The sequence below is a fragment of the Cydia splendana genome, chromosome 6 (genome assembly GCF_910591565.1).
Source record: "Cydia splendana chromosome 6, ilCydSple1.2, whole genome shotgun sequence".
NCBI classification, from domain to species: domain Eukaryota; kingdom Metazoa; phylum Arthropoda; class Insecta; order Lepidoptera; family Tortricidae; genus Cydia; species Cydia splendana.
In genome coordinates, this window is record NC_085965.1 from 10,244,572 (window position 1) to 10,258,589 (window position 14,018).

At 37.4% G+C, this 14,018-nt stretch overlaps 1 protein-coding gene across 1 annotated transcript in view; it reads right to left on the reverse strand.

Moving 5' to 3' along the window:
• The window catches only part of LOC134791404 (uncharacterized), a 136,435-nt gene that overhangs the window by 14,478 nt on the left and 107,939 nt on the right, over positions 1-14,018 (reverse strand). The gene's annotated exons all lie outside the window — the stretch shown is intronic.

Genomic DNA, 14,018 nt, shown 5'->3' on the forward strand with positions numbered 1-14,018 from the left:
TTATAATATTAGTATGGATAGTATGGATTCCACACACTTGTTTACGTTTTGAATATATACTTGCATACACTGCATTTAAAACGTATTAATGCTTATAATATACCTACATATTCTACAGTTACAATGCTCGATTTCGCTGAAGGCAACGAGTTTATTACATTACCAGTTCATCGCTCTCCAAATAACACATATTGATTGCGGCAACAAATAATGGCATTGAACCTGTGTTACTTACGGGTCATTCCATATGAAATCAACAAATCGGAATTAAAAAGTGTGCTGCATGAACTCCGATTTTAATAAAAAAAAATTGAGGATATCCTTGTTTTTTACTGTATTACATCCAAGCAGTGTCCATCTAAATTTAGGAATTTTGTCAAATTCATACTTGCGCATAATAGGCTAAAACTTTTTATTTCGAATAGGGATTTAAATAAGTGGGCGCACCCCATAATTTGTTGAAATCAGATGGAATGGCCCTTACTATAGCTGAACTTATTCAGAAACGTGATATTCAGGACCACTGTAATGCCAATTTGACTTTTAAACCACTGCATGTCGCATAAGATGCAGTTCGGTCGAGTGAGCAACCGCGCACGTCCAATTTGTTTCATTAATTTTGATCAAACGCACATTTTCGAATAAGGCTACAGTCATCCATTCGTAATTATGTTAATTACATCGATCATTACCGTCTACTTCGTTTGATTATTCAAATCAACAGTATTATTTGCCCTAACTTTGTTCAAAACAGTTCAAACTCACGCTTTGTTCGCAAACAATCTGAAAATACGTTTTAATTGCTCACTTTAGTAAGCTCTTATATTTTCTTAATGTGCTTATCGAAAAAGAAGCTTTGCATTCTTAAAAATTCTAAATAATTTAATGGTTTCGAATGAGACATGTTAAGATTCAGTCTTATTATGCAATGAACATTCGCGCTAAGTAGGAGACGTTCTAGGGATATTTCAGACAAATATAGCGAAAATCCTAGGCGAATGCGGTTTGTTGGAAATATTAAGCAAAGATACTTAATTAGAATCACTTAATGCATCGGTCCCGTCCCGAGCATGCTCGGTCGGCCAGATATTTGGTTTCTTAATGAAAATAATATCGCCGGTTATACAAACCGACTTCCGCTGGGGCCACAAATTGAATAGTTAAGGTGAAACAGAATCGCTTGACTAAATCGTTCTGCATTATGCATGGCGGAGGTGCCACTTTTAGTGGTGTCACATTCCCAGGAATATTCCTGAGTAAAGGGTTGAGGATTTAAAAATAACCTACTTTAAAGATTGAACACCTGGAGATTGTTATTTGCAATTTCAACATTACATTTAACCCAAGAAGGTAAGTTAGTAAAAAAAGGAAACCTCTTATATTCTTAAGAATTAGGGAATACTTCCACGGCAATAAATACTCGTACAACAACAAATTTAATGATAATATATATGTCGCAGTCGGATCGTATAATCCGCCGTATTACATTACGGCTAGCCGTTTTTAAAAACGGGCGTTTTGAAATGCGGCGGTATAACGATTAGCCGGATTGAATGCGGTTGAATGAGAATCCGCCGGAATGTATTCGGCGCCATACGTTCTTCAACACGGCTAGCCGTAATGTAATACAGCGAGTCATTAGCCGCCGCTTTGACAGTTTTTAGTTCCCATTTTTAACACCCGTGGCGCTGCCTGACAAACGCTGGGGTGTCCATCAAATCTGGAGTTCGTCGGACTGTTTCTTTTCAAAAAACATTTCTTTCGCAACTTAACTAGACGGAGCCCCGCTTCGCGGGGCTCCTATTTCTGAGCGGTTTGCCCTTCGGGCATCTGAAGCTACCTAACGAACCTAACCTACCTACCTATTGATTTAGTGAGACGTCCGTGAAAACATTACACTTTGGGGAAAAAAGCGTAGGTAGGTAAGTAGGTTAGGTTCGTTAGGTAGCTTCAGATGCCCGAAGGGCAAACCGCCCAGAAATAGGAGCCCCGCTTGCGGGGCTCCGTCTATTTAAGTTGTGAAGGAAATGTTTTGGAAAAGAAACACATGTAGTGCGGTGGGACCATGGTAAAAATAAATTAAATTGCAAACATTGTCAAACTCCGGTTACGTAGGCGACCGAAAGAACTCGTCACTCTACAATCTAAAATAGTAGTACGATGCGGCTAAACGTTGGCCGCCTTATTGAAGAACGTATCGCAATGACAATCCGGCTAATCGTCGAACCGCCGCATTTCAAAACGCCCCTGTTTTTGATAACGGCTAGCCGTAATGTAATACGGCGGATTATACGATCTGACTACGACATATACATAATTATCTTATAAAAATGAAATGAAAAAATAAGCAAACAAAAGGTATTTTGTAAAAATGCATTTATTCAAATTATACCTACGTACCATATTTAAATATATCATGTGAAAACATCATATGTAAATTTTTCTTGTTATATTAATCTCACAAAAATATCTTCATGTCAAAATAATAAAAAATAACAAGAAAACATATCAGTTAACGTTTCCATATTGTCGTTTCCAAAGTTTCCCGCCAAAAACTCGGCAAGAGAAAATCCCGGTACCAAAAATTTTCCCTCAGAACATCTCTAGCCGTGTTTCCACACGATATGAAGCTTACGTCTCGACTAAACGCCATTATACCAATGATGATTTGCTCCTGCAAGCCAGGAATTAGACGAGCATTCATGCAGTAACATAAAATGTAAAATTCACATTCACCCCATCAGCGTAACTACGTAGATAACGTGATTTCACTGATCACTGTTTACCACTAGATGGGGTATATGAAAATAGCTACACCTATTCGCCCTTTTTGCGACCGACATAACCATACATGTGCTGACTCGGGGCACGAACACTCTTAAAGTGATGGTAAATATTAAAGTTTTTATACCTTAAGAGGCTCGATATTAGACATGATATTTGAACCTGTTTACAGTAATACAGGATTTCCAAGAAGTAAATGCATAAATATCCGTCAATAAATTTTAATAATAAACACAATTAGTATTCGCGCCCCTCGAATAAACTTCTTTTTGGAACTGCTAAAAAGTGGCGAGAGAAATTAGTGACTAGAGCGATACCTAAGCGAGATCAAAAGCGCCTGTAGGAGCGCTATTCATATTATTCTTTATAGTATTTTATATTTCGAATATAGGCTTTTACAAAAAAAAAATACTTTCAAATACGTCTCTCATGCTGCTCCTGAAACTTATTACTTATAACATAACACGGATGAATGAGTCTTTATAATAAGGGATCTAGTGGGGTGTAGTCTGTGCGTAATTTGCTCTAAGGGTAAAATGATTTCATGTCAGGAAACATGAGAAGAGTCTGCTTTTGGAATAATTTCTACGACATTAATGTTTTGATTTCTGCATGCGACAAGCGACCGGCTCATGTAAAATGATTTACTGTGTGTGTAGTGTGTGTGCTTCTGACCACTTTTACCAAGTCGTGTCTTGTGTGGTCTTTGTTTAATTTGTCTGTATTAGTTACTACCTACATAATTATATGTACCTACCTAGTATATGGATTATGGACTACATACATCTAAATAAAATTGGTTCACTCAATAGTTTCGGTACTGCTCTTTAGATTCGTATTATGCATCGATTCGTAAAATGACTATTATAGGCAGGTATGATATGTACTTACACTTTTTTTCTTAGATCAATGCTCAATAGAGCATTTATGCACATTATTGTCCTTAACTAAAACTCAAAATTGCGCCGCGGGAACAACTAAATAGTTATTGTAATTACTTTCGTGAGACGAAATGATGAGAAAATAAATTATTAACGCTGTTTTGCAATCCCAAATCCAAATTAGGCGCTTTTTACGGTTACCCATTCACGGATAACAGTCTCAGAATCATAAATCACTAACTTACGCAACTATAGTTATAATAACTTCAAATTATAAAAGCCATCGGGGAAATGTACAGAACTTGTTTCGAACCCAGAGTGCAACTTCACTGAGTCCGATGACGAGTCAAATTAAAAACAGAAGAGGCGAGAGAAATGAATGTTATTGTACTAAAGCAATTTATCAAAATGTCTGCCAGCTATTATGCCGGTCCGCTCTATACTCCAAGGTATTATTCCCTTTGCCTATTAAGTTTACTGTATAAGAATGTCCAATTTAAGCTGACCTCAAGATGCCTATACTTGCAATATCTTACTAAGCTGGTTTTCAGACACAAAAAGAATAAAACAAACTTGTCCAAAAAGAACATTTAGTCGTATTGCTTTTAAAACTTGCGGTACCGATCTATTACACGAACTTGATGGGATTAATTTTATTTCTTATGACACTCCGTCTTCATTTCATGACTCAACTTTAAGCCAACGCATACATAATAAAAGTTGGCTGTTGCTGCCGGCTATTGGGATCATTTATTAAAACTTTGCTTTCAAAATGAATCAATAGTTATAAAATCTTCCGTGACCAGGATAAAAGTTTAGGTGCGCGCTTTGTTTCTAGTGTGTGCTCCGATACCGACCATTAAGTATTAACATTATAAGAACCCTCTTCCTTTGGGGTCGGATGATAGGGTCGATAAACTCCTGTGCATTCAACCGAACTACCCAACGACGGCGCTTTATATATGCATAGGTGATTTAGAGCACAAACATTCATTCAATCTCAATGTAGCTTAAATTCATTTAGATTCAGCGCATGCTTTGCATAATATAAAATACGAGACGGTATGTGCCAGTTTCAGTAACAGTCTCGTCAAATATGACTGAAACTTTTAGAAGCCGACCCTAAAATAAGCCTGCAGGTCGTCGCCAAAAGGAGGAAGAAAAATGTAGACTGAGTGAGCAAAACTGTCTAAAACACAGGAAAGCCATTAGCGCTGCCATACTGTGTACTTTAACGGTACTGAATCTACAACTACATTTTATTTAAATTAAATGCACCATTTTTAACTTACGTTGATATTGGTCATGTGCATAATAGGCGTGGCGATTCATTTGTCAATACGTGTGCCTACCTATTGTGCAATTTGGTAGCCAGGACTTTTGCCACCCAAGCTCCTTTAGGATGCAAAGAGAGACCGTTAACAATAGGAGATACTTACTAAAATTATTGCGCTAATGTCCGTCTCCTTTTCAGCTCCATGTAATATGGGTATTGCCGTTCTAGGATTAACGGCTTCATGCTCCAAACAGTCGTGCAATCCTAATATCAAACACGAGTAAACTAGAAGGATACGATCACTTCCGATACTAGCCATCTCGCCAGACTCGTATCGCGTGGATGATGCCATTACGGGCCCATAAACCGGCGAGTGAGCTGTCCCTCGCTTATCGCATCGGCTGCCAGATGCCGCCGTACGAGCGCTAATTTGTGGGGGATATGTTTTCAAAGCGTTAAAAAGTACTCTACATCTATGTAGATGTGTGGCGTATGCGTAATAACTTTAAATGGAATTTACATCAAAACTAAATTTAATTATGGAACGTATGTGCAAAGCGCGTGACGTGACTGCTGGGCTAGTTTTCCATATACATACTTATCATATTTTGGAATATAAATAAATATCATAAACAGTGACGTTACCTTCAGAACTCAAACTTGCAAAATAAATGTTAGACCAAGAAAAGTCTGCAGAGATTTTGACAGTACACGCAGTGCCAGTGTTATTTATACGTCACAATTTCATAGAGGTTTGACGTTTAAAATAATACCTGCACTGCGTGTGCTGTCAAAATCTCTGCAGACTTTCCTTGGTTTAACTCCACCAAATCATATGCAAAATCTCCTTAAATAACACGAGAAACTACTTAGGCAAAACAGTAAATCCAGAGCAACGATTCTACTGAAACTCTAAGTAACATCGTAACGTCTTGAAGGTTTACATAAACCGTGTTGAAGTCAGTGCTGTAGTATAAGTACTCGAGTTTGGAGGTCCGACCACAAGTCACGCCTCGTCGACATAAGGCTTTAATGTAGATGAACCTCGTCGTGTACTTAAGCTTGCGACACTTTTAGGATTTAGACATTTAAGCCCCCGTTGTGCTTGTAAGCATTTTAACCGACATTTACTAGAGTGATTAAGAAGGAACTTTACTTACCTAATGTTTTTAGAGTGTACGTAGGTTATTGTTTCTATGTATATGTATTTACCTACTGTCTAAGTCTATTTCTTTGGCACTTCTTGAAGTTGTACGGTTTTATTGCGAGATTGAGATTGATCTAAAATCTCAGCAGTCATATTTATATGTATAGGCATATTTATTTATGTTATCAGCTAACCAACCGTTTTGTATTCGAGTATTACTTTTCGTCAGAGTATGCTACAATATCGTTCACTACATAAGTATAAAAATAAATCATTTTAGAAATTTCATCAATATCGATAAGTAATAAGTACTTACGGCCACACATAAGTACACTTTTCAGTATCCCATATTAGGCAGGTATTATATTAGGCCTCAAGGAGGCATAGCTCTCATCATAAACGCTCGTCAGCCACCCCTCAAGCATCGACTGTAGTCTGTAGCGCATATTAAACCCACATAACATCTCGAGTGGTGTGCTGCGGAGCGTGAAATTTATGTCGTTAATAAGCACTGGGAGGGTTAATTAGCTGATTTATGTAGGCTATATTGCCCGCGCGTGCCATTAAGACCCCTGCCATTGACAGTTTAATGGGCTCTCCGTCTAAGGCTCGTCAACGCGTGGTGATGAAACGTTTTGATTATGGTGATGCTAGTGTGACGAATCCGGAATGATGCTAAGGGTTAAGGGCCGACACAAAATGGAGTTAGCGGTATGTGATGTGAACATCTGACAAGGTTCTGACCATGAGGAATATAATGCGAACACAACCAAAAATAAACTTAATTGCTCATGTTCATTTGCTATAGGAAGGTATAAAGTTTTGATAAGGACATTGCTATACTTAATTAATGAGTTTTAGTACTTATTTGGTTTCTTTTTTGACAATATTAGGTTTATTTTGTGCGTGATTTATGTGTGTATAATTTATATACGTAAAATATTTACTTTACACATTTTTAAAGACGACTATCTAAATGAAATCAAAAAACTTTACTTTGTTTCACTTTTTCTACCTGCCTACTGGAGAAGTTTGTCATCATAAAAATATATATAATATACACTATGCTAATAAATATACACGTTATAAAACTACCCCATCAGTGGTGGGATAGTCTCACCCCTTATAACAACAGTTAGTGATATCGGAATATCAGTTTTGACCTACCGTAAACAATACTGAAATTACGGTACACAATGGAATCACTACTATCAGTTGTTATACGTTCTTAACACTCCTTAATTTGTTACAGTAACATGTTATCTACATCTTCCAAATGACAGCGATTCTGTCATTTCTTCCAGCAAGTTATCTCTGTTAGAAGCGACGATGGGGGCCTATTACGATGTCTATCAGTGCCTGTCGAAGCGATGTGTTCGCGGAAACGGCAACGCGCCCGGACACATGTTGCCGAAATTAGACACAATATATTTTCTTTAGCTTATTACATAGTAGCTACTGGAATTCTAGTAAAAATGTTCAGAAAATAAGAGAATAGTTACAAAAGTAACGTAAACCAATTCTTCGTTAAATTGCGCTCTACGTAAGAGAAAGAGACTGAACATCTTCTTAATAAGGCAAGGTGGGGTAAGATTATCATCGGGATAAGACTATCACCGGGGTAAGACTATCACCGGGGTAAGACTATCACTTGTATGAAACCCTCATACTGTTTGTCTTGCCTCGAGCAAAATAAATCATGTTAGTCGTACCCACCTTACCTTACTAAGTAGGATTTTTCATAACAACTACTAAGTGTTTTATAAGGTATAGTTACACCTATAAAATCAACAGCGAAAGAAAATAAGCTATAAAAATGCAATATCCGCTTTCATTTATACACCACAAATGTTTAGTACTTAATTGTTACCTAGATCAGTACCAACTCATTAGGTGGATCATGAAGTACAGTCACCACACGGGATTGATATGCCATTTAGGATTCTTGCTAAATTGAAAAATTCTATAGCATAAGTATTGAACAACCAATTGCGGAGTGTGATGGTACATTGAGATAATTATCACTTTCCGACTGAAATCTGACTAAAATTCACGTCACCAACCATAAAGTGCTAGATAATAACTAATGATAATCCGCGTTAGCCGATTTCCCTCACATCTATGCCTAGAGTTCCTTTGTGAGTCCTGAACGGCCGGTAATTCCCACCGATCCTTTCACGTCCCATTTCAACGAAGACTACGACTTTAACGGCAACGGCCTTTCTAATGAAAGGCTGTTCTAGCCGGATATTCCTATTACCCGTGTGGAGGCGAGTCTAAATCTACAACTATAGGGGCCGTAGATCTGTAACAGTAAATATCTAATTTTTTGATCATCTATTATTTGATTCATTGCATACAGGCTGCCTGCCTAAATCCCGTACGAAGGAGTTATAAAAGTTGGTGAAAAATGTATGTAGTTACAAAGTATCTGTAATAATGGACTTTTCGATAGGTGAAGAATTAGTTACCATTATTTGCTTCTTTTGACACTTGCTTTAACATGTATTGAAGATTAAATCTTTTATATTTGAGGAAACAGGTTTTTTTGGTATGGTAAAAAATGCACCTAAAAACAAAGTTAGGGTAGGAAAAGGTAACGTCATAACATTGTAACGTCAGAGCGCTTATAAAACTGAGCGTCTCCCGCGAAAATCGTAAATCTAAGATTCGTTATCTGGCTCTCTATCAATCCAATTTACAAGAGCAATAGAGAGATAGATAAAGAAATTTCGATTTTCGCGGTAGACCTTCAGTTTCGCCTGAACCTCGATGACTGTGCTTAGCAAGCGTTTGGAACGACGCCTAGCGCAGTGCGAACGACATCTTCAATGGCGGAGCTCTGTGGCTGACTGTGCAATCAGTTTTACCGTAACCATTGATTCATGATTACTTGCCAGTGGAATTAAAAATAAATGCTCAGAGTTCTAATTAACCCACTTTAAAACAAGATTCTATTTCAACTCTATGTTTTTTCTTATTCCTTAGAACTCTTAGAAAGTCTGAATGAATTCTAGGATGGCGTTTAATTTTTATCAGTTAGGGAAGTTATAGTTATGTCATTTCTATTCTACATAGTTCAGAGCAATTTGATATGCAGTCGCCATACTACAAAGTGCTCAAAAATATATTGAATAGTCACGCGTTTACAAAAAAAATCGTGTTAAGATATTGGAGTCACAAATGAAATACAATCCTATATACATAGATTTAGATCTGTAATCTTAGATTATTTCAACCAAAAAAGTTACCTAATTGTTTAAATGAATGATGTAAATAACTCTTAGATATACCGTTTAGTCGCTAAGTGCGCTAAATAGCGTGTCTGTATACGGTAATTCAATGTTTGTGTTACAAGGGCAATAAACTCTCGATTTATAAATCTCCATAGTGAATCGATATTACACGCAATAACAATTAGCTATTATTATATTATAATCCAGTGAAATTGTAGAATTTTGTAACGTGGTTCTTCTGCGTCAAATCCGGTAGTTCTGATTTTTTGCAGACTTATTTATGATGTTGGCCCAATTAATAATCCAAGTTTGTGACCTTGAGCGCCGAACGTAATTTTGTCAAAAATCGAAATACCTGCTAAAATTTCGGTTTTTATTTAGTTTCGGGCGATTCTAACCCTAAAGGACTAGTTTTTGATAGTACCTTCCTTAGACGTTTTTAAAGAAGACTAAATTTGCTACAATACGAGATTAGAACTGTCTCTGTAGATTGAATAGTTTCCGAGATAAAAGCTTTCAAAATTTAGATTTTTTGAAATTGAGCTCGTAAGCTAAGTGAGTGCAGTGAGTATGCACTTTTGACTCCGGGGATCCGACCTTTCCCCTCCCTTTTTGGGGGGTATGCACGGTACGATCTCTTAGCTACCGCGCCAAATCAGCTTTGTTTGACCTTAGGAACAATCGTGCCAAGCGGCATCGCCTGAGTCAAAAGTGCATACTCACTGCACTCACTTAGCTTACGAGCACAATTTCAAAAAAATCTAAATTTTGAAAGCCTTTGTCTCGGAAACTATTCAATCTACAGAGACAGTTCTAATCTCGTATTGTAGCAAATTTAGTCTTCTTTAAAAACGTCTAAGGAAGGTACTATCAAAAACTAGTCCTTTAGGGTTAGAATCGCCCAAAACTAAACAAAAACCGAAATGTTCGCAGGTTTTTAGATTTTTGACCAAGTTGCGTTCGGCGCTCGAGGTCGCCAACTTGGATTATTCATTGGACCAACATCATAAATAAGTCTGCAAAAAAATCAGAACTACCGGATTTGACGCAAACGCTAAATGTATAATTTTACTGTATTATTAATCAAAATCCGTAGTTTTGTACCCAAAGTTTGGGATACCACGTCGGTCGCAAATAGGTATACGGCTCATCTGTATTAAGGTTACCAAGATGTGACAGATTTATTATTAGTATGTACATATATGAACTAAGATGTAAACGCGCAGATGTCATTTTACATATGTTGATCAGTCTGTCAAATGTGGTTGGTGCAACCTGGCCCTTAGTCGTATATTTGGACTATTTATGAACAATATGTCTGTCTATAGTTTATAAAAAAAGCTTATGGATATTAATTATTTAAGACCAGTCCAGATGGGACTATTTACCGCCCAATCTGATTGTCAATTTAATCAGCTCGCCGATTCCACTAGAAAATTGTGTACGTGTGGACTGTGGACGCTATTATAGATAAAAGATTACGCTAATTTTTATTCTGAACGGACCTTTAGATTAGACTATACATATTGTAAGGCGCTTGAATAATTGTGTACCGTACATTTATAAAGTAAAATTTGGATTTATTTTGGCAATTAAATGCAATTCAATTAAACCCCGTAGAACTGAAACGCCACAGCAACGATTCCCGAAAGTGTGTTCTTATAAAGTAATTAAGTGCAAATGTGTCGGCGAGCTTTACGAGTCGCAGCGGCCGCCCGAACGGCCTATTAAACACGTCATCAGCGGAGATGGTATCGAATGGCCTATTTAAACGTCGCCAACGCCATTGGATGGTGTTGCGCTTATCTTTGGCCCATTTCACTATATTTCATAAGTGACAGCGATCTGGCGATATGTATGTAATCGACAGGCCTCACACATACGGGTCACTACCCGTATGTGTGTGACGCCTGTCGATTAATACGTAATTTGCGAATTGTATGTTTGTTATGCAGATGTTGGCGAATGTTCAACACATGAATGTTTGTTAAACAGGTATATACTTACTGTACATATTTAATTACACAAACGGGTCTACCGCGATATAATTTCATTGTTTTTACCTTTAATTCCGAAACCAGCGGATATATCTTCGGACCAGTGTACGGATACTGTGAGTGTTGCGTGTCGTGCCGTGGACAATAAACATTAAACTTTAACGGGTAGCTGCAATTTCTTTGTCTACCCCGAACATTTTTATAAACTAATTTCGGGTAGTTTAGTGGTGTTTTATTAATATCTCCGTTGACATTTGTTGGGACGTCAGTCTTTCCGTGACCACAGCTGGTGCAACTCAGCTGAAACGTCGGAATTAAAGGTAAAAACAATGAAATTATATCGCGGTAGACCCGTTTGTGTAATTAAATATGTGTACAAAACGCGAGAGTTTAAAGTGTTATACTTACTGTATTTTTGTGAAGGGTAAAGTTTTAAGCCGTACCTATATAAATGTCTAACTATGAAAACACACACCTCTTGTACAACCAATAACTCTTTGGCTAGTATAAGTAACAATAAATATTCAAAACTGCGGGAAAATCGTTTTCTTAATAGGTATAAGTAGTAAATAGGACAGATTACAAGTGTAAGTAATACATTTTGATATACATACAACTAAAACTAGGCAGTCTATATACTAAGTATTAAATACCTTGACTTAAATATAAGTCAAGGTATATAGGTCAAATATAGGTCAAGTTTACAATAGTAAAGCTTTCTCCTTTATAATATCTTAATTTCTATAACAATGGAAGTTGATTTCTCGTGATTTTATAAACCACATTTTTTGCTTGTATTCTAATCTTGAATTTAACTTGATTTAATCAGTATTTTTCTTCACAAACATACTGTAGTTTCACTATCAATATCTTGAAACAAACACTAAGCAGATTTAAGTGACATGAGGAGTGAGTAGCATTGAATTGTTACTTATTAATTAGCCAGCAGTAACACACGCACCAACATAGATCAATTACCCACTAGATGGAATAATATAATGATTACAACCAGCGCTCACCACGCATTAGTAAAAAATACCAGTAAATCTGCGTTATTACGCTAAGAGGGCTTAAATCCACAAAAATAATGATACAAATACAAGGAAGTATGTGGAGCAATCTATAAACTTGAGTTAGGGTCACCTGCAATAGGTAAAATATGTTACTCTTCGAATAAGGCCACAAAAATATGTGACACGCTCTTATGGCTCTACAAATAAGATCATGTCAGATATTTTTGCGGCCTTCGAAGAGTAACATATTATTGCAGGTGACTGTACTTACATCTTAATTTTACATATAGCAGAGTTACGAGGGTCCACTTTGCCGTAACGCTGCAGAAATTTTGAGTTCTAGGGATAAACAGAAGCTGTTGTAACTACATAAAACATAGAAGTACCTACTATGCAACTCATGAAAACTGAATAGTATTATTTGCGGTATCGTTGTGGTACACTTTAAATATAGTAGCGCCTATGCGTTATATTGCAAGCCTACCTTCGTACAAAGGTATCTACTTCATAAACCGATTCTGTCGGAGGTAATCTATGCGCAGCAGTTATATCTCGTGGGATTTAAGAGGCACACATAACTGGCACTCAACGTGTGAAGTATATATTCCATGAACTGAATTCACACGATACAGCCTTGGCTGAGGCGAAGGGCGTTTTTTGCCGAGCACCTGTACGAAGATTGTAGGCGGCTAATCGTACTAAAGTGCTACTAGGAAGAGGAAGTGAATAAGATCACGACTAGAGGACAGGGCGTGTATTCTCATTAGTTTCGCATACGCTGGCAAATCGAGTTTTCTGGCTTACCAGTGTTATGTGGCCTAAATGTAGTTCTTCTGAATTAATTCCTCATCGCTATCGATAGTAAGTAACTCATTGTATCATCTATACCACATGTTTTTGCACCGTCTACTACTTATCTGCCTTGCCTAAAGGTTGACTGGTAGATAATGCCTTATAGCATTAAGTTTACCTTTTGTACAATGTGTTTCCTATATGTAATAAAGATTGAATAAAAATAGTGGCCGACGGAGACCCTAAAACAAATATGGCGTTTTCTATATAAGCTGGTTGGGCAAGGTTGGGCTGGCTAACCCAACCTTGCTTTTAAAAACACTTCAACACCTGGCCGCGTCGTAACCAACATGGCAATCGCTTACGCTCAGTAGCGATCGAAACGCAACTGGCACTGTCGCACTAATATGGAAGAGCGATAGAGAGACACAAAGCGTTTCGTTGTCATAACGATAGCGATTGTCACCTTGGCTAGGCCAGCTGTGACAGTAGTGGTGAGCTGAACTATGCGTGTACACGCAAGGCTTACACCGGCTTTCTTTAGTTAGTTCTTGTCTTAAGGTTGTGAGATAGTGGTATCCGCACTACTGACCCCGAACGACTTGAACTATAAAATTAAATCTTATCAAAAAGCGCAATAGAATTAAAAGAGACGTGACATAAGGATCCGCGTATATGTAATCGAAGAGCCTACTTATTTTATACTGGTTGTTTAAGTCTAATACGACTCGCTCGAGCTCAGTAATTCATAACAATGACAGCTCAGATCAACGCTCGCCAAGTTCACATGCGTGAGCGCACTATTAGTGACGAGTCATTGTCAGTGTTTGGTTTATTTCAACACACTGCCAATGGTTGTGAAAGTCGATCATACCGGATTTGTTACGCGATC